Below are 23,726 nucleotides of genomic sequence, written 5' to 3'. Positions count from 1 at the left end.
CATTTTTCAAAATCTGAAACACTCATTATATCTTGTTTTATTGTTACAGGAAACCCAAAACAAAAGCAGCACACATAAAACATAACAATCGTCCACCGCACACACCTCCTTCAGCATGCGCACCGTGCACCCTCTCTCGCCTCTCAATCCCCTACAGTCAGCACACACTCGCAACACTCCTCGGGAACGTGGTTCCCGGGAGCCCTGAAAAAATCAGCCTGCCTGACGAAAACCCCGGTCCCTAGGCCGTCGGCGCCCAAACTTTGGCGATGAACGTCGCCTCGCAGACCGGCCGGGACCGAGGAAAAAAAAACCCAGCCGGGGGGAAAAAAAAAAAAACCCCCCGGCTGGGGATTTTTTATTCTAAGTTTAAAATGTGTTGAAAAACCTGGAAGGCAAAAGTCACACACACAAGGTTAGAACCAGTCAACATGCACACAAACCCACCCTCTCTCACCTCTCAATCCCCTACCATCAGCACACACTCGCACCGCTCCTCGGGAACGTGGTTCCCGGGAGCCCTGAAAAAATCAGCCTGCCTGACGAAAACCCCGGTCCCTAGGCCGTCGGCGCCCAAACTTTGGCGATGAACGTCGCCTCGCAGACCGGCCGGGACCGAGGAAAAAAAAACCCAGCCGGGGGGAAAAAAAAAAAAACCCCCCGGCTGGGGATTTTTTATTCTAAGTTTAAAATGTGTTGAAAAACCTGGAAGGCAAAAGTCACACACACAAGGTTAGAACCAGTCAACATGCACACAAACCCACCCTCTCTCACCTCTCAATCCCCTACCATCAGCACACACTCGCACCGCTCCTCGGGAACATGGTTCCCGGGAGCCCTGAAAAAATCAGCCTGCCTGACGAAAACCCCGGTCCCTAGGCCGTCGGCACCCAAACTTTGGCGATGAACGTCGCCTCGCAGACCGGCCGGGACCGAGGAAAAAAAAACCCAGCCGGGGGGAAAAAAAAAAAAAACCCCCCCGGCTGGGGATTTTTTATTCTAAGTTTAAAATGTGTTGAAAAACCTGGAAGGCAAAAGTCACACACACAAGGTTAGAACCAGTCAGCACACACACTCGCACAGGCAAACCCAAGCAGACAGACAACTCTCAGACATACACAGTCACTCTTCAGCTTACCCAGTAGATTCCAGGAGACTCCGTAGCATCAGCAACCACAGAGAGACTAATCCTGCCCGGAGACCTGCAAGACAATGACAGGTGGTCAACAAGTGGTTACCTGACAGCTAGGCATCATCCCCCCTCAGGGCCCATACCTTCTCTACCCAAAACTCCACAGAAAAAAGATGAACTGCAAAGCCCTACAACTCTTCTACCTAACTGTGACTGTGCCAGGGCAGGGCAGCTCAAGCATAAGTCATACAGTAGGATACAGCAACATCATGACTTAGAGTGCAATACAAACACAGTCACTTTCAATACAATACAAGCACAGTGACTTTGAGTGCAATACAAGCACAGTGACTTAGAGTGCAATACAAACAGTCACTTGCAACGCAAACAGAGTCACTGGCAGTGCAATGCAAACAGAGTCACTTGCAATACAAACAGAGTCACTGGCAATACAATACAATACAGAGTCACTGGCAATACAATACAATACAGAGTCACTGGCAATACAATACAATACAGAGTCACTGGCAATACAATACAATACAGAGTCACTGGCAATACAATACAATACAGAGTCACTGGCAATACAATACAATACAGAGTCACTGGCAATACAATACAATACAGAGTCACTGGCAATACAATACAATACAGAGTCACTGGCAATACAATACAAACACAGTCACTTGCAATACAATACAAACACAGTCACTTGCAATACAATACAAACACAGTCACTTGCAATACAATACAAACACAGTCACTTGCAATACAATACAAACACAGTCACTTGCAATACAATACAAACACAGTCACTTGCAATACAATACAAACACAGTCACTTGCAATACAATACAGAGTCACTGGCAATACAATACAAACAGAGTCACTTGCAATACAATACAAACAGAGTCACATGCAATACAAACAGAGTCACATGCAATACAATACAAACACAGTCACATGCAAGACAATACAGAGTCACTGGCAATGCAATACAATACAGAGTCACTGGCAATGCAATACAATACAGAGTCACTGGCAATGCAATACAATACAGAGTCACAGGCAATACAATACAAACATAGTCACTTGCAATACAATACAAACAGAGTCACAGGCAATACAATACAAACAGAGTCACAGGCAATACAATACAAACAGAGTCACAGGCAATACAATACAAACAGAGTCACAGGCAATACAATACAAACAGAGTCACTGGCAATACAATACAAACAGAGTCACTGGCAATACAATACAAACAGAGTCACTGGCAATGCAATACAATACAGAGTCACTGGCAATGCAATACAAACATAGTCACTGGCAATACAAAACAAACATAGTCACTTGCAATACAAAACAAACATAGTCACTTCCAAGACAAACATAGTCAGTTCCAAGTCAATACAAACAAAACTGCTCACTAGACTAAGTGCCTAAGCTGTTAAGAGGACGCTCCAGAAGCTCGGGAAGCCGAGTGAAGAAAGCGATGACTGCCAGGTGACCGTGGCGATGCCTCCGGATGAAAGGCAACCTCGTCGGGTGAAAACGTCCGCTAGGCCGCCGAGACTCAAAGACTGCTGACGACGCAAAACACGCTAGAATGCTGAACTGCCCTGCCCGGCAAATGCTCCGGCGAGACCGAGTGGAAACCCTCTCCCATTACTTCAGAGGGACCCATCCCACTAGGGCCCTCTCTTCTAAGCTAATGTGAAATTGCCTCCCACTTCCAAAGTTTTTTCCCCTGCACCCAAACACAAGCCCCAACACTTATCTTTTGGAAGACGAGCGGACAAAATCCATCCTCCGAGGACTTCGGCGCTGCCGTATCCAAACTTAGGCTCTGCACCTCCTCTCAATACCTAAGACAACAAAGTACAAACTGTGAAAATTGTGTGACAGGAAACTAATCCCCAGGCTTTCCAAGCACCTCTGCCCCAACTCACCTCAGATACTGATTTGGCTCCACAGTCTACCCAGAGGGTACCTGCAAAAGGAAAAGGTACACATTTAGCATGCTGCTACACACCCCATGCCTATGGATCACCCCTAATGCCTAAAAGCCAACTTACCCGCTTGCCCCTAATCCTTGGCATGTGTAGGACAGTAGCAGCACCTGCAAAGACACAAAGAAAACAGCAGGCTGAGTCACTGAGAAAACACAATCACCACAATCTAACAGAACTCAGTAACACATAAAGCTCAAGCTGATACCCACCAAGTCACTGGCATCCAGGACCAGGAAATCTTGCAAGTGGACCACCTAAAATGAAAGTAAATTAAACAGTGGATGTTAGAGTTACACCAGAAATTGAGACCTGAGCAATGACAGCAGCTTCCATCCACCAGTCAATGCTCACCTAGGCAGCTGATCCTGGACTGCCAAGCTCCCGCTTTACCTCCTAAAAATAAAAACAAAAAACAAGGCTGTAGCAGAGTCACAATGTACATCCCCCTGGCAAAACCAAACTGGGACTGACTTAAACTCACACCCACCTGGCCGCTGCCAGCCTGAGCCACGACAACCTCACAAGCAGACCACCTGAAATAAAACAAAAATCAACAGTGGATGGTTAGACTTGAGCCAGAAATGGAGAGCGGAGCAACAACAACAGCTGCTGTCCACCGGTGAATGCTCACCTGGCGCGCTTCTCCTGGACTGCCAATATCCTGCATAAGCTCCTAAAAACAAAGACAAAGGTCAGGGCTGTATCAGAGCCACCATTTACACCTCCCCTGCAAAGACCGACAGGGACTGACCTTCTCGGGGGAACCGATGACACCCACAGGGGCTGCTCTGCCACAGGGTTAATCCATCTGCATCTGAAAGAAAGTTAGGACAAGAGTCAAAGGGCTGCAGGATAACTTGACAGCTCCACACATCTTGGGTCAATCTACAGATCCCACCTAGAAGCCAATGCACCCTGCATTTCAAATTTGTCCTATTACCCCTACACCCAGCTGTGCTGCAGGGCAGAGCAGCTCCGGGCCAAATACACACCCACACCCGTGACACAAGACGCAACAAACAAAGGGACGCGACAGGGAAAGAAAACTCTCGATGAGAGGAATGACCCTGAGGACCGAGAGAACTCGGGAGCAGATGACCGAGGTAAGCTGAAAGGAGAGCTGACCGGGCTCAGAGAAACCTGCAGGAAAAAAGATGCTAAGGGGATGACTTATCCCAAGAACCGCAAAGATGAACACTCAAGAATGCTCCGGTCACACTCTGCTACCTAGCTTTGCATTCTTACAAGTCCTAATCCACCGGAATGGATGCTGGTGGTGCTCGGCTGTCAGTACAGCTCAGAACAAGACCTGGAAAGACACTGGACTGGATGCTTCTGAAGAGAGATACGATGCCCATGCCTGCCCGAGCTCCCGAGTCGATGGTCCGAGGGCATCGGCACCTGGCCGAGGAACTGAGAGTCCTAAGAGGCTAAGAGGGATGCCAGGGTTTTTGGTAGGCCCCTTGAAGGGCTAAGGCAAAAGACATGAAACAAAGAGTGCGCAACAAACGAGGGACACGACAAGCACCGGGACTGCTCTGCCCTGCACACCTCAGTGGTGAGATCAAAAGGGAGACTTTCCCTGTAGGAAGCCTAAGGGGCCGCTTCCTGGACAACCCCAGCTCCAAACCCAACTGAAAAACCACTCCCGGTTGAAAGCCGACCCGGCCCCCCACTTTCGTCCCCTCCGTGGCTCGGAGCCCTCCACTTATCTCTCAGACATCTGAAGATGCAGAGTCCAGGCAGGTGAAAAGGAAGGCTGGCTCTCCCTCAGGGAAATTCCTGGTAACACCAGGCTGCTCTCTCTTAGTCAGCTGCAATAAAGAAAAGCAAACATCACTGTGTGATCTTAGCAGCACAGCGCCCAAACCCCAACAATTCTGCTACTCACCATCTCTTGAGAACACCCAGGCCCTCAAGCCCGCTGCCTCAGCCGTGCTTGGAGAGTCATGCCATCGTCCTGGGGTAGGTCTGGATTAAGAGCAGACAAGGGATTTGACATTGCTGAAACTTGACAGGACCCTCTCTCCTCCCTGCCTCCCCAACTCCTCAGCTGTTATCAAAGCCTACCTGGAAAGCAGCTTCAAACAGAGAAATTGAGGCTTGATCACACAGTCCTGTAATGCTTCTGAAGGGCTCACAAAAAAAGGTGCCCAAGTTCATGATCTCATGGCAGAGGGTACTTCAGCAGAAGAAGAGTGGACCACCTAAAACACAATAATAGAAGCTTAGAGGTGCACCAGAAATTGAGACCTGAGCGATTACAGCCACTTCCATCCACCAGTCAATGCTCACCTAGGCAGCTGGTCCTGGACTGCCAAGCTCCCGCTTTACCTCCTAAAAATAAAAACAAAAAACAAGGCTGTAACATACTCACAATGTACACCTCCCCAGCAAAACCAAACTGGGACTGACTTAAACTCACACCCACCTGGCCGCTGCCAGCCTGAGCCACGACAACCTCACAAGCAGACCACCTGAAATAAAACAAAAATCAACAGTGGATGGTTAGACTTGAGCCAGAAATTCAGACGGGAGCAATAACAACTGCTTCTGTCCGCCGGTCGATGCTCACCTGGCGCGCTTCTCCTGGACTGCCAATATCCTGCATAAGCTCCTAAAAACAAAGACAAAGGTCAGGGCTGTATCAGAGCCACCATTTACACCTCCCCTGCAAAGACCGACAGGGACTGACCTTCTCGGGGGAACCGATGACACCCACAGGGGCTGCTCTGCCACAGGGTTAATCCATCTGCATCTGAAAGAAAGTTAGGACAAGAGTCAAAGGGCTGCAGGATAACTTGACAGCTCCACACATCTTGGGTCAATCTACAGATCCCACCTAGAAGCCAATGCACCCTGCATTTCAAATTTGTCCTATTACCCCTACACCCAGCTGTGCTGCAGGGCAGAGCAGCTCCGGGCCAAATACACACCCACACCCGTGACACAAGACGCAACAAACAAAGGGACGCGACAGGGAAAGAAAACTCTCGATGAGAGGAATGACCCTGAGGACCGAGAGAACTCGGGAGCAGATGACCGAGGTAAGCTGAAAGGAGAGCTGACCGGGCTCAGAGAAACCTGCAGGAAAAAAGATGCTAAGGGGATGACTTATCCCAAGAACCGCAAAGATGAACACTCAAGAATGCTCCGGTCACACTCTGCTACCTAGCTATGCATTCTTACAAGTCCTAATCCACCGGAATGGATGCTGGTGGTGCTCGGCTGTCAGTACAGCTCAGAACAAGACCTGGAAAGACATTGGACTGGATGCTTCTGAACAGAGATACGATGCCCATGCCTGCCCGAGCTCCCGAGTCGATGGTCCGAGGGCATTGGCACCTGGCCGAGGAACTAAGAGTCCAGAGAGGCTAAGAGGGATACCAGGGTTTTTGGTAGGCCCCTTGAAGGGCTAAGGCAAAAGACATGAAACAAAGAGTGCGCAACAAACGAGGGACACGACAAGCACCGGGACTGCTCTGCCCTGCACACCTCAGTGGAGAGATCAAAAGGGAGACTTTCCCTGTAGGAAGCCTAAGGGGCCGCTTCTTGGATGGCCCCGTCTCCAAACCCCCGCCCGGTGGAAAGCCGACCCGGCCCCCCGCTTTCATCCCCTCCGTGGCTCGGAGCCCTCCACTTATCTCTCAGACATCTGGAGATGCAGAATCCTGGCAGGTGAAAAGGAAGGCCGCCTCTCCCTCAGGGAAATTCCTGCTAACACCAGGTTGCTCTCTCTTAGTCAGCTGCAATAAAGAAAAGCAAACATCACTGTGTGGTCTTAGCACCGCATCGCCCAAAACCCAACAATTCTGCTACCCACCGCCTCTTGAGAACGCCCGGGTGCTCGGGCCCGCTGCCTCGGCCGTGCTTGGAGGGTGATGGCATCGTCAGGGGGTAGGTCTGGATTAAGAGCAGACAAGGGATTTGACATTGCTGATACTTGAGAGGACGCTCGCTCCTCCTCTCCTCCCTGCCTCCCCGACTCCTCGGCCGTTATCAAAGACTACCTGGAAAGCAGCTTCAAACGGAGAAATCGAGGCTTGATCACACAGTCCTGTAATGCTTCTGAAGGGCTCCAAAGAGAGGGACCCGGTCCATCACCTCATTGGAGAAGGGACTTCAGCATAATGACAGCAGACTGCCTAAAACAGACAAAAATACAACCTTAGAGTTGCACCAGATATTGAGACCTGAGTGATAACAGCTGCTTCCATCCACCGGACAATGCTCACCTGGGCCGCTTCACCTGGACTGCCAATATCCCTCTTTACCTCCTAAAAAAAAAGACAAAAAACAACGCTGTAACACAGTCATCATTTACACTGCCCCGGCAAAGGCAAACTGGGACTGACTTAAGCACATACCCTCTTGGCTGCTGGTATCCACGACCGGGACATTTCACAAGCGGGCCACCTAAAAATAAGAAAACAAACAGCAGATATTAGATTTTCACCAGAAACTGAGACCTGAGCAACAGCAACCGGTTCTGTCCGCAGATCAATGCTCACCTTGCACGCTTCACCTTCACCGCCAACATCCTGCTTTACCTCCTAAAAATAGAGACAAAGAAACAGGCAGTAACAAGGGCACCAATTACACTGCCCCTGCAAAGACAAACTGCAGCTGACGTAAGCTGACACCTACCTGGCCGCTGGAATCCACAAACAGGACATCTCAAAACCAGACCACCCGAAAAAAAAAAAAAAAAACCCAACAGTGGATGGTTAGAGTTGCACCAGAAATTGACACCGGAGAAATAACAACTGCTTCTGTTCACCGGTCCATGCTCACCTTGCCCGCTTCTTCTGGACTGCCAATATCCTGCATTAGCTCCTAAAAACAAAGACAAAGGTCAGGGCTGTAACAGAGCCACCATTTACACCTCCCCTGCAAAGACCAACTCGGACTGACCTTCTCAGGAGAACCGACTCCACCGATAGGGGCTGGTCTGCCACAGGTTTAATCAGTCTGCATCTGAAAGAAAGTTAGGACAAAAGTCAAAGGGCTGCAGGATAACTTGACAGCTCCACACATCTTGGTCAGTCTACAGATCCCACCTAGAAGCCAATGCACCCTGCACTTCAAATTTGTCCTATTACCCCTACACCCAGCTGTGCTACAGGGCAGGGCAGAGCAGCGCTGGGCCAAATACACACCCACACCCGTGACACAAGACGCAACAAACGAGGAGACGCGACAGGGAAAGAAAAAATCTCGAAGAGAGGAATGACCCTGAGGACCGAGAGAACTCGGGAGGAGATGATCGAGGTAAGACGGATGGAGAGCTGACCGGGTTCAGAGAAACCTGCAGGAAAAAAGATGCTAAGGGGATGAATTATCCCAAGAACCTCAAAGATGGACGCTCGAGAATGCTCCGGTCAGAATCCTCTCCCTAGCTTTGCATCCTTACAAGTCCTAATCCACCGGAATGGATCGTGGTGGTGCTTGGCTGTCAGTACAGCTCAGAACAAGACCTGAAAAGACAGTAAACTGGATGCTTCTGAAAATAAATACGATTCCCATGCTGGCCTGAGCTCCCGAGTCGATGGTTTGATGGTATCGGCGCCTGGCCGAGGAACTGAGGGACCGGAGATGCTAAAAATGATGCCAGGATTTTGATGGCCCCTTGAAAAGCCAGAGAAAATGACATGAAATACAAGACACTCAAAAGACACAGAGTGCACAACAGACAACTGACAGGACATGCACCGGGACTGGACTGCCCTGCACCACAGCATTGGGATCAAAATTAATGCTTCCCCTTGACAGCTAACGGGATCGCTGAGTGGGGATGGACGACGCTGCGCGCCGGACCGCACTATGCGGACGGGGACCGTTCTGCCTTGCGTGCCCCGTAGTTGCTATTGAAGTATAGCCGTTCCCTTCGGCTGTCCTAAGTGGCCCCTTAAGGGACACCCCTGTCCCCTCTGGTAGCTGTTAAACCGGACCCATAAATTTCTGACACCCCTGTCATCCTATCTCGAGGCCGTGGCCCCTGACTTATCTTTGAGATGACCGGTAAGGTGAATCCACGTTGGACTGGAAATAAGTCTGTCTCAGAAGGCCCTCCAATCGCCGATTAGCCTCTTAACTATGAAAAAGAAAAATGAAAATCGATGCACGAATTTAGCGGCGCGTGCGCCGAATCCCGAGGGGGCGGCCGCTCGCCCTCGCCTAAGCGTGCCCGGGTCCTCGAGTCTATGGCTTCGTCCCGCATCTAAGCCTAGGGCTGTTACAACGTCCGGTACCTGAGTTAGCAGGGGGCAAAACTGTAGGGCAGGTCTGTGAGCAAAACTTAGGTGCTCACATTTACGTATCTTAGGTGCTCTTCTGTGCTATAAGACGCATAAATGCAGCTGCTATTACTTGCAAAAAAGCCTTGGGGGAGGCCCTCAAATGCAGGTCGTTCCTCATTTTGCTGCCTTCAAAACCTGCTAACTCTCAACCGGGTACCCTGAACGTAGTCCTCGCCTTACCGATCGGAAGCCTGGATCTCGGTCGTTGCCTCTGACGTGTACAGTGGCCCTTTTGAGGTGACAAATCTTCTGAAAGAATCTGGAAGATCTTGCTGGATGTGACTTATAACTTCAGGAGTACTGCTCCTCCTAAAAGAAAATGAGAACAAACCCAGAAATTACAAAAGCGCCTTTCCTCCCCTGAATGTGCAAACAAAACCCCTGAACTTAAATACTCCCTGTATTTGATAGCATCTTCTTTGTAGTGTCCTCAAAGCTCCTGTTATTTGTAGGTGCCCAAAAACACCTAACAAAAATAAGCTAATAGAGCCTCTTCGCTGAAATGAGAGGAGAGCTCTTACCCTGGCTGATTCCCAGGAGGGAATGAAGCCCCTTGGCAAAAGCTGGGGTTAATATACCCCTGATTGGGCCCGCCCCTCGTTCCCAGAATGCCCGGGAAAAGGGAGGAGGCAACTCCCACGGGGTATAAAAGCTCTCGAAGGAGCTGCAGCTGTTTGGCTCCTCTGACTCAAATGCAAGGTAAGTACAGGGCTCGATAGAGAAAAAAACTCCTTGGGGTAATAATGCTATTTTTCTGTTTTGGCTGTAATGACTTCAGGCTAGAGGGCAAAAATAAAACTTAGTGTTTTAGTAACATAGCAAGATAGTAATTTGGGTAATTTGCTGTTGACGGGGGTAATTATTCCGGGGTGACTGCAATTAGTATTCCACAAGTGACTAAGTAGGATGACAAAGAACAGTAAGATTATGAATGGTGTAAGGCTCATTAGCACCTCTAAGTAAGGATATCAATGTATTAATTACAAAGGAGAAAAAGAATAAACTCCCAGGTGGTGTTAAGCTTATATATACGCCTGGATTGCTCCCGTCTGAGATAGGTGTTACCGGGGTACCCGTTTGAGTGCAACTCAAGTCCAATTTTAAATCCTTAAAATGCTGAAAAAGGCACGGGTTCCTTCAATTTAAAATTAGCATATGGGCAGTTACCTCTGCTTAAACTGTGACATGGAAAATAAATGCCTTGTACCCCTTAACTTAATCTCCTAAAATTTTTGGAAAAGAGGAGTTTCCTTCAGTTTAAGTCTCTCCAGGGAGGAGAAAAAAGGGGAGTGTTCCCTAAAATTCAAGCCCTTAAAAAGCAGAGACAGCTAGGCCCCTCTGAACTAGCACCTCCCCACAGGGGTGTGCCCAGGAAACCCTCTGAAGACAGGGGGCATTGTGGGATGAGGTCGAGAAAGGTCCCGCAGATTGTTCGTTCCCCTGCGTGACCCTTCGTCTGCCTGTGAAACGCTGGGGTGCTAGGCTTCCGTTCTGTGGAAGAGAACTGTTCTTCTTGTGGCCGGTGGCCGAGATGGAAGTTCTATCCCCAGAATTCCCTATGTCCTAAGTTTGTAATTATTTAGGAAATTTTTCCCAGACTGTAAGCAATTACCAGAAATATTTACTTAGGAATCCTGACTGAATTGTGTTTCTGTTGAGGTCTTCTACGTGTCCCTTAAGGAGCCAGGGGGGTTGCCAGGTGACTTATGTCTAATCCTGACCGGCCCGGAGCAAACCGGAGTCCTGCTGCCGGTGGCTGGTCCACCCTAAATTACAGTAACATATTAATGTAATTTATAAAAATTCCCTTTGCCTACTAAACAAATTTTCCAGGATGATCCAGGGAAGAGATCTGCTCCATCCTTAGTTTGGCAAATGCCAGTTCTCAGATCCATCTAGGCAGAAAACTACTACAAGTATTTGCTTGGTTTTTACTACATCTAGCTGTATGATGAAAATAGATTAATGGTCATTAGGTAAAACCTTTTCAGAGGGCAAAATATTTCACACAGATCCCATTTTGACAGTATGGCAGTTTTGGGGATTAGGAATCCCATCCATAGAAGACATCAAAGAAATGATACTTTGCAAATTGATATTTAGAAATTGTCTTAGAGATGTTATAACTTAACATTCTAACATTATGAAATAGAATGGTTTTGGCATGTTGAAACTGGGTGATTCTGGTATTCCAGAACCCATCCCGTATTTTGCAATGGAGACTTTGAAACGTACATGTTTAATACTTTGAAACCTGGTGAACACCTATATGAAATCCAGGCAGAGTAATGTTTTGGAATCTAGATGGAGAAAGATGAGGGTTGTAGCAATGTTGCAAGCAGATTGACGGACATCTTATAAAAACGACATGTAACTGCTTTCAAATTAGGGGAGTTACTTTTTTCAATCTAGGGCAGGCAGGATTTTTAGGGTCAGAGGAGAAGTCTCCCTCCAAAAATTAGCAATAGAAGAATATTTCACCCAAACCCAATAAACCGAAACTAGGATGCAGGGAGGGTACATACTACCAACGGACTATAAAAACAGACATCAGGACCCTAAGGGGGTCACTTAACTCTCCCACAAAAGGAACATCCAGTCAAGTCTAAGGCATTCCACATGGAACTAGACTTCTGGAAAATAGAATTCTGAATGCATCAGCATTGTCCCAAGACCCATGCTACTAGAAGCAGAATCCCAGACTGGCCGTGGAGTGCCAATCACCTCCTAAAAATTGAAATCAGGAATGTGATAGGGTGAGTCCAGCTTGCCACAGAAAAGGGCCACCGATCTTGAACAGAGCGCTATGCCCAGGAGTGGACTTATGCCATCTACAATTCTAAACATAGCGGCACTTCTCCCAGAGCCAAGCTGCCAGAAGCTGGAACCCTAACAGTCCTTCAAGTGCCAAATGTCTCCTACATCCGAACATTACGAACTTCGAGGAGTGAGTTTATGTTCCATCAGAAGAGAACCACCGTTCCTGCACAGAACTCTCAGCCACGGAGTGGGCTGCTAAATGATAAAATTAAGTTCAGCACAGGACATCTGCCAGATCCAAGCTCCCAGAAGCTGGAACCCTTACTGTCCTTGGAGTACCAAATCTATCTTATGAACTGACATCAGGAGCCTGATGGGGAGAGTTTAGCTTCCCACGAATGACAGCCACCTTTCCTTCAGAGAGCTCTGTGCCCCGGACTAGGCTTCTGCCTCTTAAAATTCTGAACACCACACTTACTCCCAGATGCACGCTGTCAGTAGATGGAACCGTGGCTCCCATTAGACGATCAAATGGCTCCTTAAAACTGAAAATCTGAACCAGGAGAGTGTGCTTAGTATCCCCAGAAAAGGGGACAACGTTCCTGCACAGAGCTCTGAGCCAAGGAGTGGGCTTCTGCAAATTGAAAGTCGGAACACAGCTGCACTTCTCCCATGGCCAAGCTGCTAAAATTGGGAGCCCCAACTGTCCTTCAAGTGCCAAATGTCTCCTACCACCTGACATGAGGAACCTGGTGCGGGCAGTTTAGCTTCCCACCGAACAGAGCCACCGCTGCTGCACAGAACTCCCTGCCCCGGAGTGGGCTTCTGCCTCCTAAAAATAAGTTCAGCACGAAACTTCTGCCAGATCCAAGCTGCCAGAAACTGGAACCCTTACTGTCCTTGGAGTGCCCAATGTCTCCTACAACCTGACATTAGGAACTTAGGGAGTGAATTCAGCTTCCCCCAAAAGAGATCCACTGTTCCTGCAAATAGCTCTGTTCCCCGAAGTGGGCTTCTGCCACTTGAAAGTCAGAACACTACTGCACTTCTCCCATGGCCAAGCTGCTAGAATCTGGAGCCCCAACTGTCCTTCGAGTGCGAAATGTCTCCTACCACCTGACATGAGGAACCTGGTGCGGGCAGTTTAGCTTCCCACCGAACAGAGCCACAGCTGCTGAACAGAACTCCTAGCCCCAGAGTGGGCTTCTGCCTACTAAAAATAAGTTCAGCACAGGATATCTGCCAGATCCAACCTGCCAGATGCTGGAACCCTAACTGTCCTTGGAGGGCCAAATGTCTCCAACAACCTGACATCAGGAACCTGATGGGGTGAGTCCAGATTCCCACACAAAAGGGGTGACACTTCCTGCACAGAACTCTCTGCCCCAGAGTGGGCTGCGAACTGATAAAATTAAGTTCAGCACAGGACATCTGCCAGATCCAAGCTCCCAGATGCTGGAACACTTGCTGTCCTTGGAGGGCCAAATCTATCCTATAAACTGAAATCAGGAGCCTCATCGGGGGAGTTTAGTTTCTCACAGAAAAGACCCACCGTTGCTGCACAGAACTCTCTGCCCTGGAGTGGGCTTCTGCCTGCTAAAAATAAGTTCAGCATAGGATATCTGCCAGATCCAAGCTGCCAGAAGGTGAAACGCTTACTGTCCTTGGAGTGCCAAATGTCTCCTACAACCTGACATTAGGAACTTCGGGGGGTGAGTTTAGTTTCCCACAGAAGAGAGCCACTGTTCCTGCACAGCGCTCTGTGCCCGGGAGTGGGCTTCTGCCACTTAGAATTCTGAACAGTGTACTTACTCCCAGAACCAAGCAGCCATGAAGCTGAAACCCTGGCTGCCCTTAGACTGCCAAACACCTGCAAATTGACATCAGGAACTTGGAGGGGTGAGTTTAGCTTCCCACAGAAGAGATCCACTGTTCCTCCACAGAGCACTGTGCCCGGGAGTGGGCTTCTGCCACTTTCAATTCGGAACACTGCTGCATTTCTCCCACAGCCAATCTCCCAGAAGCTGGAACCCTTACTATCCTGCGAGTGCCAAATGTCTCCTACAACCTGACATCAGGAACCTGATGGGCTCAGTTTAGACTCCCACAGAAAAGGGGCGACAGTTCCTGCACAGAGCCCTCTGCCCCGGAGTGGGCTTCTGCCTCCTAAAAATAAGTTCAGCACGAAACTTCTGCCAGATCCAAGCTGCCAGAAACTGGAACCCTTACTGTCCTTGGAGTGCCAAATGTCTCCTACAACCTGACATTAGGAACTTAGGGAGTGAATTCAGCTTCCCCCAAAAGAGATCCACTGTTCCTGCAAATAGCTCTGTTCCCCGGAGTGGGCTTCTGCCACTTGAAAGTCAGAACACTGCTGCACTTCTCCCATGGCCAAGCTGCTAGAATCTGGAGCCCCAACTGTCCTTCGAGTGCGAAATGCCTCCTCCCACATGACATGAGGAACCTGGTGTGGGCAGTTTAGCTTCCCACCGAACAGAGCCACAGCTGCTGAACAGAACTCCCTGCCCCGGAGTGGGCTTCTGCCTACTAAAAATAAGTTAAGCACAGGATATCTGCCAGATCCAAGCTGCCAGATGCTGGAACCCTAACTGTCCTTGGAGGGCTAAATGTCTCCTACAACCTGAAATGAAGGACTTGGAGGGGTGAGTTTAGTTTTCCACAGAAGAGAGCCACTGTTTCTGCACAGAACTCTCGGCCCCGAAGTGGGATTCTGCCTGCTAAACATAAATTCAGCACAGGATATCTGCCAGATCCAAGCTTTCAGAAGTTGGAACTCTAACTGTCCTTGGAGGGCCAAATGTCTCCTACAACCTGACATTAGGAACGTAGAGGGGTGAGTTTAGCTTCCTAAAGAAGAGAGCCACCGTTCCTGCACAGAACTCTCTGCCCTGCAGTGGGCTGCAAACTGATAAAATTAAGTTCAGCACAGGACATCTGCCAGATCCAAGCTGCCAGAAGCTGAAACGCTTACTGCCCATGGAGTGCCAAATCTATCCTATGAACTGAAATCAGGACCCTGATGAGGAGAGTTTAGCTTCCCACGAATGACAGCCACCTTTCCTTCAGAGAGCTCTGTGCCCCGGACTAGGCTTCTGCCTCTTAAAATTCTGAACACCACACTTACTCCCAGATGCACGCTGTCAGTACCTGGAAGCCTGGCTCCCCTTCGACTGCCAAATGGCTCCTTAAAACAGACAATCTGAACCAGGGGGGTGTGTTTAGTTTCCCCAGAAAAGGGGACACCGTTCCTGCACAGAGCTCTGAGCCCAGCAGTAGGCTTCTGCCACTTAAAATTCTGGACACTGCTGCACTTCTCCCATGGCCAAGCTGCCAGAATCTGGAGCCCTAACTGTCCTTCGAGTGCGAAATGTCTCCTACCACCTGACATGAGGAACCTGGTGCGGGCAGTTTAGCTTCCCACCGAACAGAGCCACCCCTGCTGCACAGAACTCCCTGCCCCGGAGTGGGCTTCTGCCACTTAGAATTCTGAACACCACACTTACTCCCAGATCCATGCTGTCAGTAGATGGAACCGTGGCTCCCATTAGACGATCAAATGGCTCCTTAAAACTGAAAATCTGAACCAGGAGAGTGTGCTTAGTATCCCCAGAAAAGGGGACAACGTTCCTGCACAGAGCTCTGAGCCAAGGAGTGGGCTTCTGCAAATTGAAAGTCGGAACACTGCTGCACTTCTCCCATGGCCAAGCTGCTAGAATTGGGAGCCCCAACTGTCCTTCAAGTGCCAAATGTCTCCTACCACCTGACATGAGGAACCTGGTGCGGGCAGTTTAGCTTCCCACCGAAAAGAGCCACCGCTGCTGCACAGAACTCCCTGCCCCGGAGTGGGCTTCTGCCTGCTAAAAATAAGTTCAGCACGAAACTTCTGCCAGATCCAAGCTGCCAGAAACTGGAACCCTTACTGTCCTTGGAGTGCCCAATGTCTCCTACAACCTGACATTAGGAACTTAGGGAGTGAATTCAGCTTCCCCCAAAAGAGATCCACTGTTCCTGCAAATAGCTCTGTTCCCCGGAGTGCGCTTCTGCCACTTGAAAGTCAGAACACTGCTGCACTTCTCCCATGGCCAAGCTGCTAGAATCTGGAGCCCCAACTGTCCTTCGAGTGCGAAATGTCTCCTACCACCTGACATGAGGAACCTAGTGCGGGCAGTTTAGCTTCCCACCGAACAGACCAACAGCTGCTGAACAGAACTCCTAGCCCCAGAGTGGGCTTCTGCCTGCTAAAAGTAAGTTCAGCACGAAACTTCTGCCAGATCCAAGTATCCAGAAGCTGGAACCCTTACTGTCCTTGGAGTGCCAAAGGTCTCCTACAGCCTGACATCAGGAACCTGCTGGGGTGAGTTTAGTTTCCCACAGAAAAGACCCACCGTTCCTGCACAGAGCTCTGTGCCCCGGAGTGGGCTTCTGCCACTTAGAATTCTGAACACTGCTGCACTTCTCCCATAGCCAAGCTGCCAGAAGCTGGAAACCTAACTGTCCTTGGAGTGCCAAATGTCTCCTACAACCTGACATTAGGAACCTGATGCAGTGAGTCCAGATTCCCACAGAAAAGGAGCAACGCTTCCTGCACAGAGCCCTCTGACCAAGAGAGGGAGACTGCCTGCTAAAAATAAATTCAGCAGAGGATATCTGCCAGATCCAACCTCCCAGAAGCTGGAACCCTAACTGTCCTTGGAGTGCCCAATGTCTCCTACAACCTGACATTGGGAACTTAGTCGGTGAGTATAGCTTTCCACAGAAGAGAGCCACTGTTCCTGCACAGAGCTCTGTGCCCGGGAGTGGGCTTCTGCCACTTAGAATTCTGAACAGTGTACTTACTCCCACAACCAAGCTGCCATGAAGCTGAAACCCTAGCTGCCCTTAGACTGCCAAACACCCCCTGCAAACTGACATCAGGAACTTGGAGGGGTGAGTTTAGCTTTCCACAGAAAAGACCCCCCGTTCCTGCACAGAACTCTCGGCCACGGAGTGGGCTGCTAACTGATAAAAATAAGTTCAGCACAGGACTTCTGCCAGATCCAAGCATCCAGGAGCTGGAACCCTTACTGTCCTTGGAGTGCCAAATGTCTCCTACAGCCTGACATCACGAACCTGCTGGGATGAGTTTAGCTTCCCACAGAAAAGACCCACCGTTCCTGCACAGAGCTCTGTGCCCCAGAGTGGGCTTCTGCTACTTAGAATTCTGAACAGTGCACATTACTCCCACAACCAAGCTGTCAGAAGCTGGAACCCTAACTGTCCTTGGAGTGCCCAATGTCTCCTACAACCTGACATTAGGAACTTCGGGGGGTGAGTATAGCTTCCCACAGAAGAGAGCCACTGTTCCTGCACAGAGCTCTGTGCCCCGGAGTGGGCTTCTGCCACTTAGAATTCTGAACAGTGTACTTACTCCCACAACCAAGCTGCCATGAAGCTGAAACCCTAGCTGCCCTTCGACTGCCAAACACCCCCTGCAAACTGACATCAGGAACTTGGAGGGGTGAGTTTAGCTTTCCACAGAAAAGACCCACCGTTCCACTCAGCCACGGAGTGGGCTGCTAACTGATAAAAATAAGTTCAGCACAGGACTTCTGCAGATCCAAGCATCCAGAAGCTGGAACCCTTACTGTCCTTGGAGTGCCAAATGTCTCCTACAGCCTGACATCAGGAACCTGCTGGGGTGAGTTTAGTTTCCCACAGAAAAGACCCACCGTTGCTGCACAGAGCTCTGCGCCCGGGAGTGGGCTTCTGCCACTTAGAATTCTGAACACTGCTGCACTTCTCCCATATCCAAGCTCCCAGAAGCTGGAACCCTAACTGTCCTGCGAGTGCCAAATGTCTCCGACGACCTGACATTAGGAACTTCGGGGGGTGAGTTTCGCTTCCCACAGAAGAGACCCACAGTTCCTGCACAGAACTCTCGGCCACGGAGTAGGCTTCTGCCACTTAGAATTCTGAACAGTGCACATTACTCCCAGAACCAAGCTGTCAGAAGCTGGAACCCTAACTGTCCTTGGAGTGCCCAATGTCTCCTACAACCTGACATTAGGAACTGCGGGGGGTGAGTTTAGCTTCCCACAGAAGAGAGCCACTGTTCCTGCACAGAGCTCTGTGCCTGGGAGTGGGCTTCTGCCACTTAGAATTCTGAACAGTGTACTTCCTCCCACCACCAAGCGGCCATGAAGCTGAAACCCTAGCTGCCCTTAGACTACCAAACACCCCCTGCAAACTGACATCAGGAACTTGGAGGGTTGAGTTTAGGTTTCCACAGAAAAGACCCACGGTTCCTGCACAGAGCTCTGTGCCCGGGACTGGGCTTCTGCCACTTAGAATTCTGAACAGTGTACTTACTCCCACAACCAAGCTGCCATGAAGCTGAAACCCTAGCTGCCCTTAGACTGCCAAACACCCCCTGCAAACTGACATCAGGAACTTGGAGGGGTGAGTTTAGCTTTCCACAGAAAAGACCCACCGTTCCTGCACAGAACTCTCGGCCACAGAGTGGGCTGCTAACTGATAAAAATAAGTTCAGCACAGGACTTCTGCCAGATCCAAGCATCCAGAAGCTGGAACCCTTACTGTCCTTGGAGTGCCAAATGTCTCCTACAGCCTGACATCAGGAACCTGCTGGGGTGAGTTTAGTTTCCCACAGAAAAGACCCACCGTTCCTGCACAGAGCTCTGGGCCCCGGAGTGGGCTTCTGCCACTTAGAATTCTGAACAGTGCACATTACTCCCAGAACCAAGCTGTCAGAAGCTGGAACCCTAACTCTCCTTGGAGTGCCCAATGTCTCCTACAACCTGACATTAGGAACTTCGGGGGGTGAGTTTAGCTTCCCACAGAAGAGAGCCACTGTTCCTGCACAGAGCTCTGTGCCTGGGAGTGGGCTTCTGCCACTTAGAATTCTGAACAGTGTACTTCCTCCCACAACCAAGCGGCCATGAAGCTGAAACCCTAGCTGCCCTTAGACTACAAAACACCCCCTGCAAACTGACATCAAGAACTTGGAGGGGTGAGTTTAGGTTTCTACAGAAAAGACCCACGGTTCCTGCACAGAGCTCTGTGCCCGGGAGTGGGCTTCTGCCACTTAGAATTCTGAACACTGCCGCACTTCTCCCATATCCAAGCTCCCAGAAGCTGGAACCCTAACTGTCCTGCGACTGCCAAATGTCTCCTACGACCTGACATTAGGAACTTCGGGGGGTGAGTTTAGCTTCCCACGGAAGAGACCCACAGTTCCTGCACAGAGCTCTGTGCCCCGGAGTGCGCTTCTGCCACTTAGAATTCTGAACAGTGTACTTACTCCCACAACCAAGCTGCCATGAAGCTGAAACGCTAGCTGCCCTTAGACTGCCAAACATCCCCTGCAAACTGACATCAGGAACTTGGAGGGGTGAGTTTAGCTTTCCACAGAAAAGACCCACCGTTCCTGCACAGAACTCTCGGCCACGGAGTGGGCTGCTAACTGATAAAAATAAGTTCAGCACAGGACTTTCGCCAGATCCAAGCATCCAGAAGCTGGAACCCTTACTTTCCTTGGAGTGCCAAATGTCTCCTACAGCCTGACATCAGGAACCTGCTGGGGTGAGTTTAGTTTCCCACAGAAAAGACCCACCGTTCCTGCACAGAGCTCTGGGCCCCGGAGTGGGCTTCTGCCAGTTAGAATTCTGAACACTGCTGCACTTCTCCCATATCCAAGCTGCCATGAAGCTGGAACCCTAACTGTCCTTGGAGTGCCAAATGTCTCCTACAACCTGACATTAGGAACCTGATGCGGTGAGTCCAGATTCCCACAGAAAAGGAGCAACGCTTCCTGCACAGAGCCCTCTGACCCAGAGAGGGCGACTGCCTGCTAAAAATAAATTCAGCACAGGATATCTGCCAGATCCAACCTCCCAGAAGCTGGAACCCTAACTGTCCTTGGAGTGCCCAATGTCTCCTACAACCTGACATTAGGAACTTAGTCGGTGAGTATAGCTTTCCACAGAAGAGAGCCACTGTTCCTGCACAGAGCTCTGTGCCCGGGAGTGGGCTTCTGCCACTTAGAATTCTGAACAGTGTACTTACTCCCACAACCAAGCTGCCATGAAGCTGAAACCCTAGCTGCCCTTAGACTGCCAAACACCCCCTGCAAACTGACATCAGGAACTTGGAGGGGTGAGTTTAGCTTTCCACAGAAAAGACCCCCCGTTCCTGCACAGAACTCTCGGCCACGGAGTGGGCTGCTAACTGATAAAAATAAGTTCAGCACAGGACTTCTGCCAGATCCAAGCATCCAGAAGCTGGAACCCTTACTGTCCTTGGAGTGCCAAATGTCTCCTACAGCCTGACATCAGGAACCTGCTGGGGTGAGTTTAGTTTCCCACAGAAAAGACCCACCGTTCCTGCACAGAGCTCTGCGCCCGGGAGTGGGCTTCTGCCACTTAGAATTCTGAACAGTGTACTTACTCCCACAACCAAGCTGCCATGAAGCTGAAACCCTAGCTGCCCTTAGACTGCCAAACACCCCCTGCAAACTGACATCAGGAACTTGGAGGGGTGAGTTTAGCTTTCCACAGAAAAGACCCCCCGTTCCTGCACAGAACTCTCGGCCACGGAGTGGGCTGCTAACTGATAAAAATAAGTTCAGCACAGGACTTTCGCCAGATCCAAGCATCCAGAAGTTGGAACCCTTACTGTCTTTGGAGTGCCAAATGTCTCCTACAGCCTGACATCAGGAACCTGCTGGGGTGAGTTTAGTCTCCCACAGAAAAGACCCACAGTTCCTGCACAGAGCTCTGTGCCAGGGAGTGGGCTTCTGCCACTTAGAATTCTGAACAGTGCACATTACTCCCAGAACCAAGCTGTCAGAAGCTGGAACCCTAACTGTCCTGCGAGTGCCCAATGTCTCTGACAACCTGACATTAGGAACTTAGTCGGTGAGTATAGCTTCCCACAGAAGAGAGCCACTGTTCCTGCACAGAGCTCTGTGCCCGGGACTGGGCTTCTGCCACTTAGAATTCTGAACAGTGTACTTACTCCCACAACCAAGCTGCCATGAAGCTGAAACCCTAGCTGCCCTTCGACTGCCAAACACCCCCTGCAAACTGACATCAGGAACTTGGAGGGGTGAGTTTAGCTTTCCACAGAAAAGACCCACCATTCCACTCGGCCACGGAGTGGGCTGCTAACTGATAAAAATAAGTTCAGCACAGGACTTCTGCCAGATCCAAGCATCCAGAAGCTGGAACCCTTACTGTCCTTGGAGTGCCAAATGTCTCCTACAGCCTGACATCAGGAACCTGCTGGGGTGAGTTTAGTTTCCCACAGAAAAGACCCACCGTTGCTGCACAGAGCTCTGCGCCCGGGAGTGGTCTTCTGCCACTTAGAATTCTGAACACTGCTGCACTTCTCCCATATCCAAGCTCCCAGAAGCTGGAACCCTAACTGTCCTGCGAGTGCCAAATGTCTCCGACGACCTGACATTAGGACCTTCGGGGGATGAGTTTCGCTTCCCACAGAAGAGACCCACAGTTCCTGCACAGAACTCTCGGCCACGGAGTAGGCTTCTGCCACTTAGAATTCTGAACAGTGCACATTACTCCCAGAACCAAGCTGTCAGAAGCTGGAACCCTAACTGTCCTTGGAGTGCCCAATGTCTCCTACAACCTGACATTAGGAACTTCGGGGGGTGAGTTTAGCTTCCCACAGAAGAGAGCCACTGTTCCTGCACAGAGCTCTGTGCCTGGGAGTGGGCTTCTGCCACTTAGAATTCTGAACAGTGTACTTCCTCCCACAACCAAGCGGCCATGAAGCTGAAACCCTAGCTGCCCTTAGACTACCAAACACCCCCTGCAAACTGACATCAGGAACTTGGAGGGGTGAGTTTAGCTTTCCACAGAAAAGACCCACGGTTCCTGCACAGAGCTCTGTGCCCGGGACTGGGCTTCTGCCACTTAGAATTCTGAACAGTGTACTTACTCCCACAACCAAGCTGCCATGAAGCTGAAACCCTAGCTACCCTTAGACTGCCAAACACCCCCTGCAAACTGACATCAGGAACTTGGAGGGGTGAGTTTAGCTTTCCACAGAAAAGACCCACCGTTCCTGCACAGAACTCTCGGCCACGGAGTGGGCTGCTACCTGATAAAAATAAGTTCAGCACAGGACTTTCGCCAGATCCAAGTATCCAGAAGCTGGAACCCTTACTGTCCTTGGAGTGCCAAATGTCTCCTACAGCCTGACATCAGGAACCTGCTGGGGTGAGTTTAGTTTCCCACAGAAAAGACCCACCGTTCCTGCACAGAGCTCTGGGCCCCGGAGTGGGCTTCTGCCACTTAGAATTCTGAACACTGCTGCACTTCTCCCATAGCCAAGCTCCCAGAAGCTGGAACCCTAACTGTCCTAGGAGTGCCCAATGTCTCCTACAACCTGACATTAGGAACCTGATGCGGTGAGTCCAGATTCCCACAGAAAAGGAGCAACGCTTCCTGCACAGAGCCCTCTGACCCAGAGAGGGCGACCGCCTGCTAAAAATAAATTCAGCACAGGATATCTGCCAGATCCAACCTCCCAGAAGCTGGAACCTTAACTGTCCTTGGAGTGCCCAATGTCTCCTACAACCTGACATTAGGAACTTCGGGGGGTGAGTATATCTTCCCACAGAAGAGAGCCACTGTTCCTGCACAGAGCTCTGTGCCCGGGAGTGGGCTTCTGCCACTTAGAATTCTGAACAGTGTACTTACTCCCACAACCAAGCTGCCATGACGCTGAAACCCTAGCTGCCCTTAGACTGCCAAACACCCCCTGCAAACTGACATCAGGAACTTGGAGGGGTGAGTTAACTTTCCACAGAAGAGACCCACCGTTCCTGCACAGAACTCTCGGCCACGGAGTGGGCTGCTAACTGATAAAAATAAGTTCAGCACAGGACTTCTGCCAGATCCAAGCTCCAAGAAGCTGGAACCCTTACTGTCCTTGGAGTGCCAAATGTCTCCTACAGCCTGACATCAGGAACCTGCTGGGGTGAGTTTAGTCTCCCACAGAAAAGACCCACAGTTCCTGCACAGAACTCTCGGCCACGGAGTAGGCTTCTGCCACTTAGAATTCTGAACAGTGCACATTACTCCCAGAACCAAGCTGTCAGAAGCTGGAACCCTAACTGTCCTTGGAGTGCCCAATGTCTCCTACAACCTGACATTAGGAACTTCGGGGGGTGAGTTTAGCTTCCCACAGAAGAGAGCCACTGTTCCTGCACAGAGCTCTGTGCCCGGGACTGGGCTTCTGCCACTTAGAATTCTGAACAGTGTACTTACTCCCACAACCAAGCGGCCATGAAGCTGAAACCCTAGCTGCCCTTCGACTGCCAAACACCCCCTGCAAACTGACATCAGGAACTTGGAGGGGTGAGTTTAGGTTTCCACAGAAAAGACCCACCGTTCCTGCACAGAGCTCTGTGCCCGGGAGTGGGCTTCTGCCACTTAGAATTCTGAACACTGCCGCACTTCTCCCATATCCAAGCTC

The 23,726-nt window shown here is 50.2% G+C and overlaps 3 long non-coding RNA genes across 3 annotated transcripts in view; all 3 read right to left on the bottom strand.

The window, feature by feature from the left end:
- Nucleotides 1-2,303: 2,303 nt before the first annotated feature.
- LOC136305272 (uncharacterized) lies at nt 2,304-6,413 on the bottom strand. Its single transcript, XR_010725215.1, has 13 exons — nt 5,843-6,413; nt 5,723-5,764; nt 5,579-5,624; nt 5,443-5,484; nt 5,218-5,354; nt 5,039-5,118; nt 3,899-4,961; nt 3,779-3,820; nt 3,499-3,680; nt 3,357-3,401; nt 3,211-3,254; nt 3,085-3,125; nt 2,304-3,000 (listed from the first exon to the last, which is right to left on the bottom strand). It is a non-coding gene; the product is annotated as an uncharacterized lncRNA (long non-coding RNA).
- A 126-nt stretch (nt 6,414-6,539) lies between these two features.
- LOC136305273 (uncharacterized) lies at nt 6,540-7,840 on the bottom strand. The gene is made up of 7 exons (XR_010725216.1): nt 7,795-7,840; nt 7,659-7,700; nt 7,515-7,563; nt 7,383-7,424; nt 7,158-7,292; nt 6,971-7,050; nt 6,540-6,893 (listed from the first exon to the last, which is right to left on the bottom strand). It is a non-coding gene; the product is annotated as an uncharacterized lncRNA (long non-coding RNA).
- Nucleotides 7,841-7,916: 76 nt separating this feature from the next.
- LOC136305271 (uncharacterized) overlaps nt 7,917-23,726 on the bottom strand; it is a 55,667-nt gene continuing 39,857 nt past the window's right edge. Inside the window, exons 2-4 of the long non-coding RNA XR_010725214.1 lie at nt 9,627-9,755; nt 8,062-9,241; nt 7,917-7,983 (exon numbers count right to left, since the gene is read on the bottom strand). This is a non-coding gene — a long non-coding RNA (uncharacterized lncRNA). The remainder of the gene's footprint in view (nt 7,984-8,061; nt 9,242-9,626; nt 9,756-23,726) is intronic.

The sequence above is a fragment of the Chamaea fasciata genome, unplaced genomic scaffold, assembly GCF_029207755.1.
Source record: "Chamaea fasciata isolate MVZ Bird 193981 ecotype frontalis unplaced genomic scaffold, bChaFas1.0.hap1 SCAF_343, whole genome shotgun sequence".
NCBI classification, from domain to species: Eukaryota; Metazoa; Chordata; class Aves; order Passeriformes; family Sylviidae; genus Chamaea; species Chamaea fasciata.
Note: the sequence above shows the minus strand (reverse complement) of the source record. Positions and strands in the feature narration are given on the sequence as shown.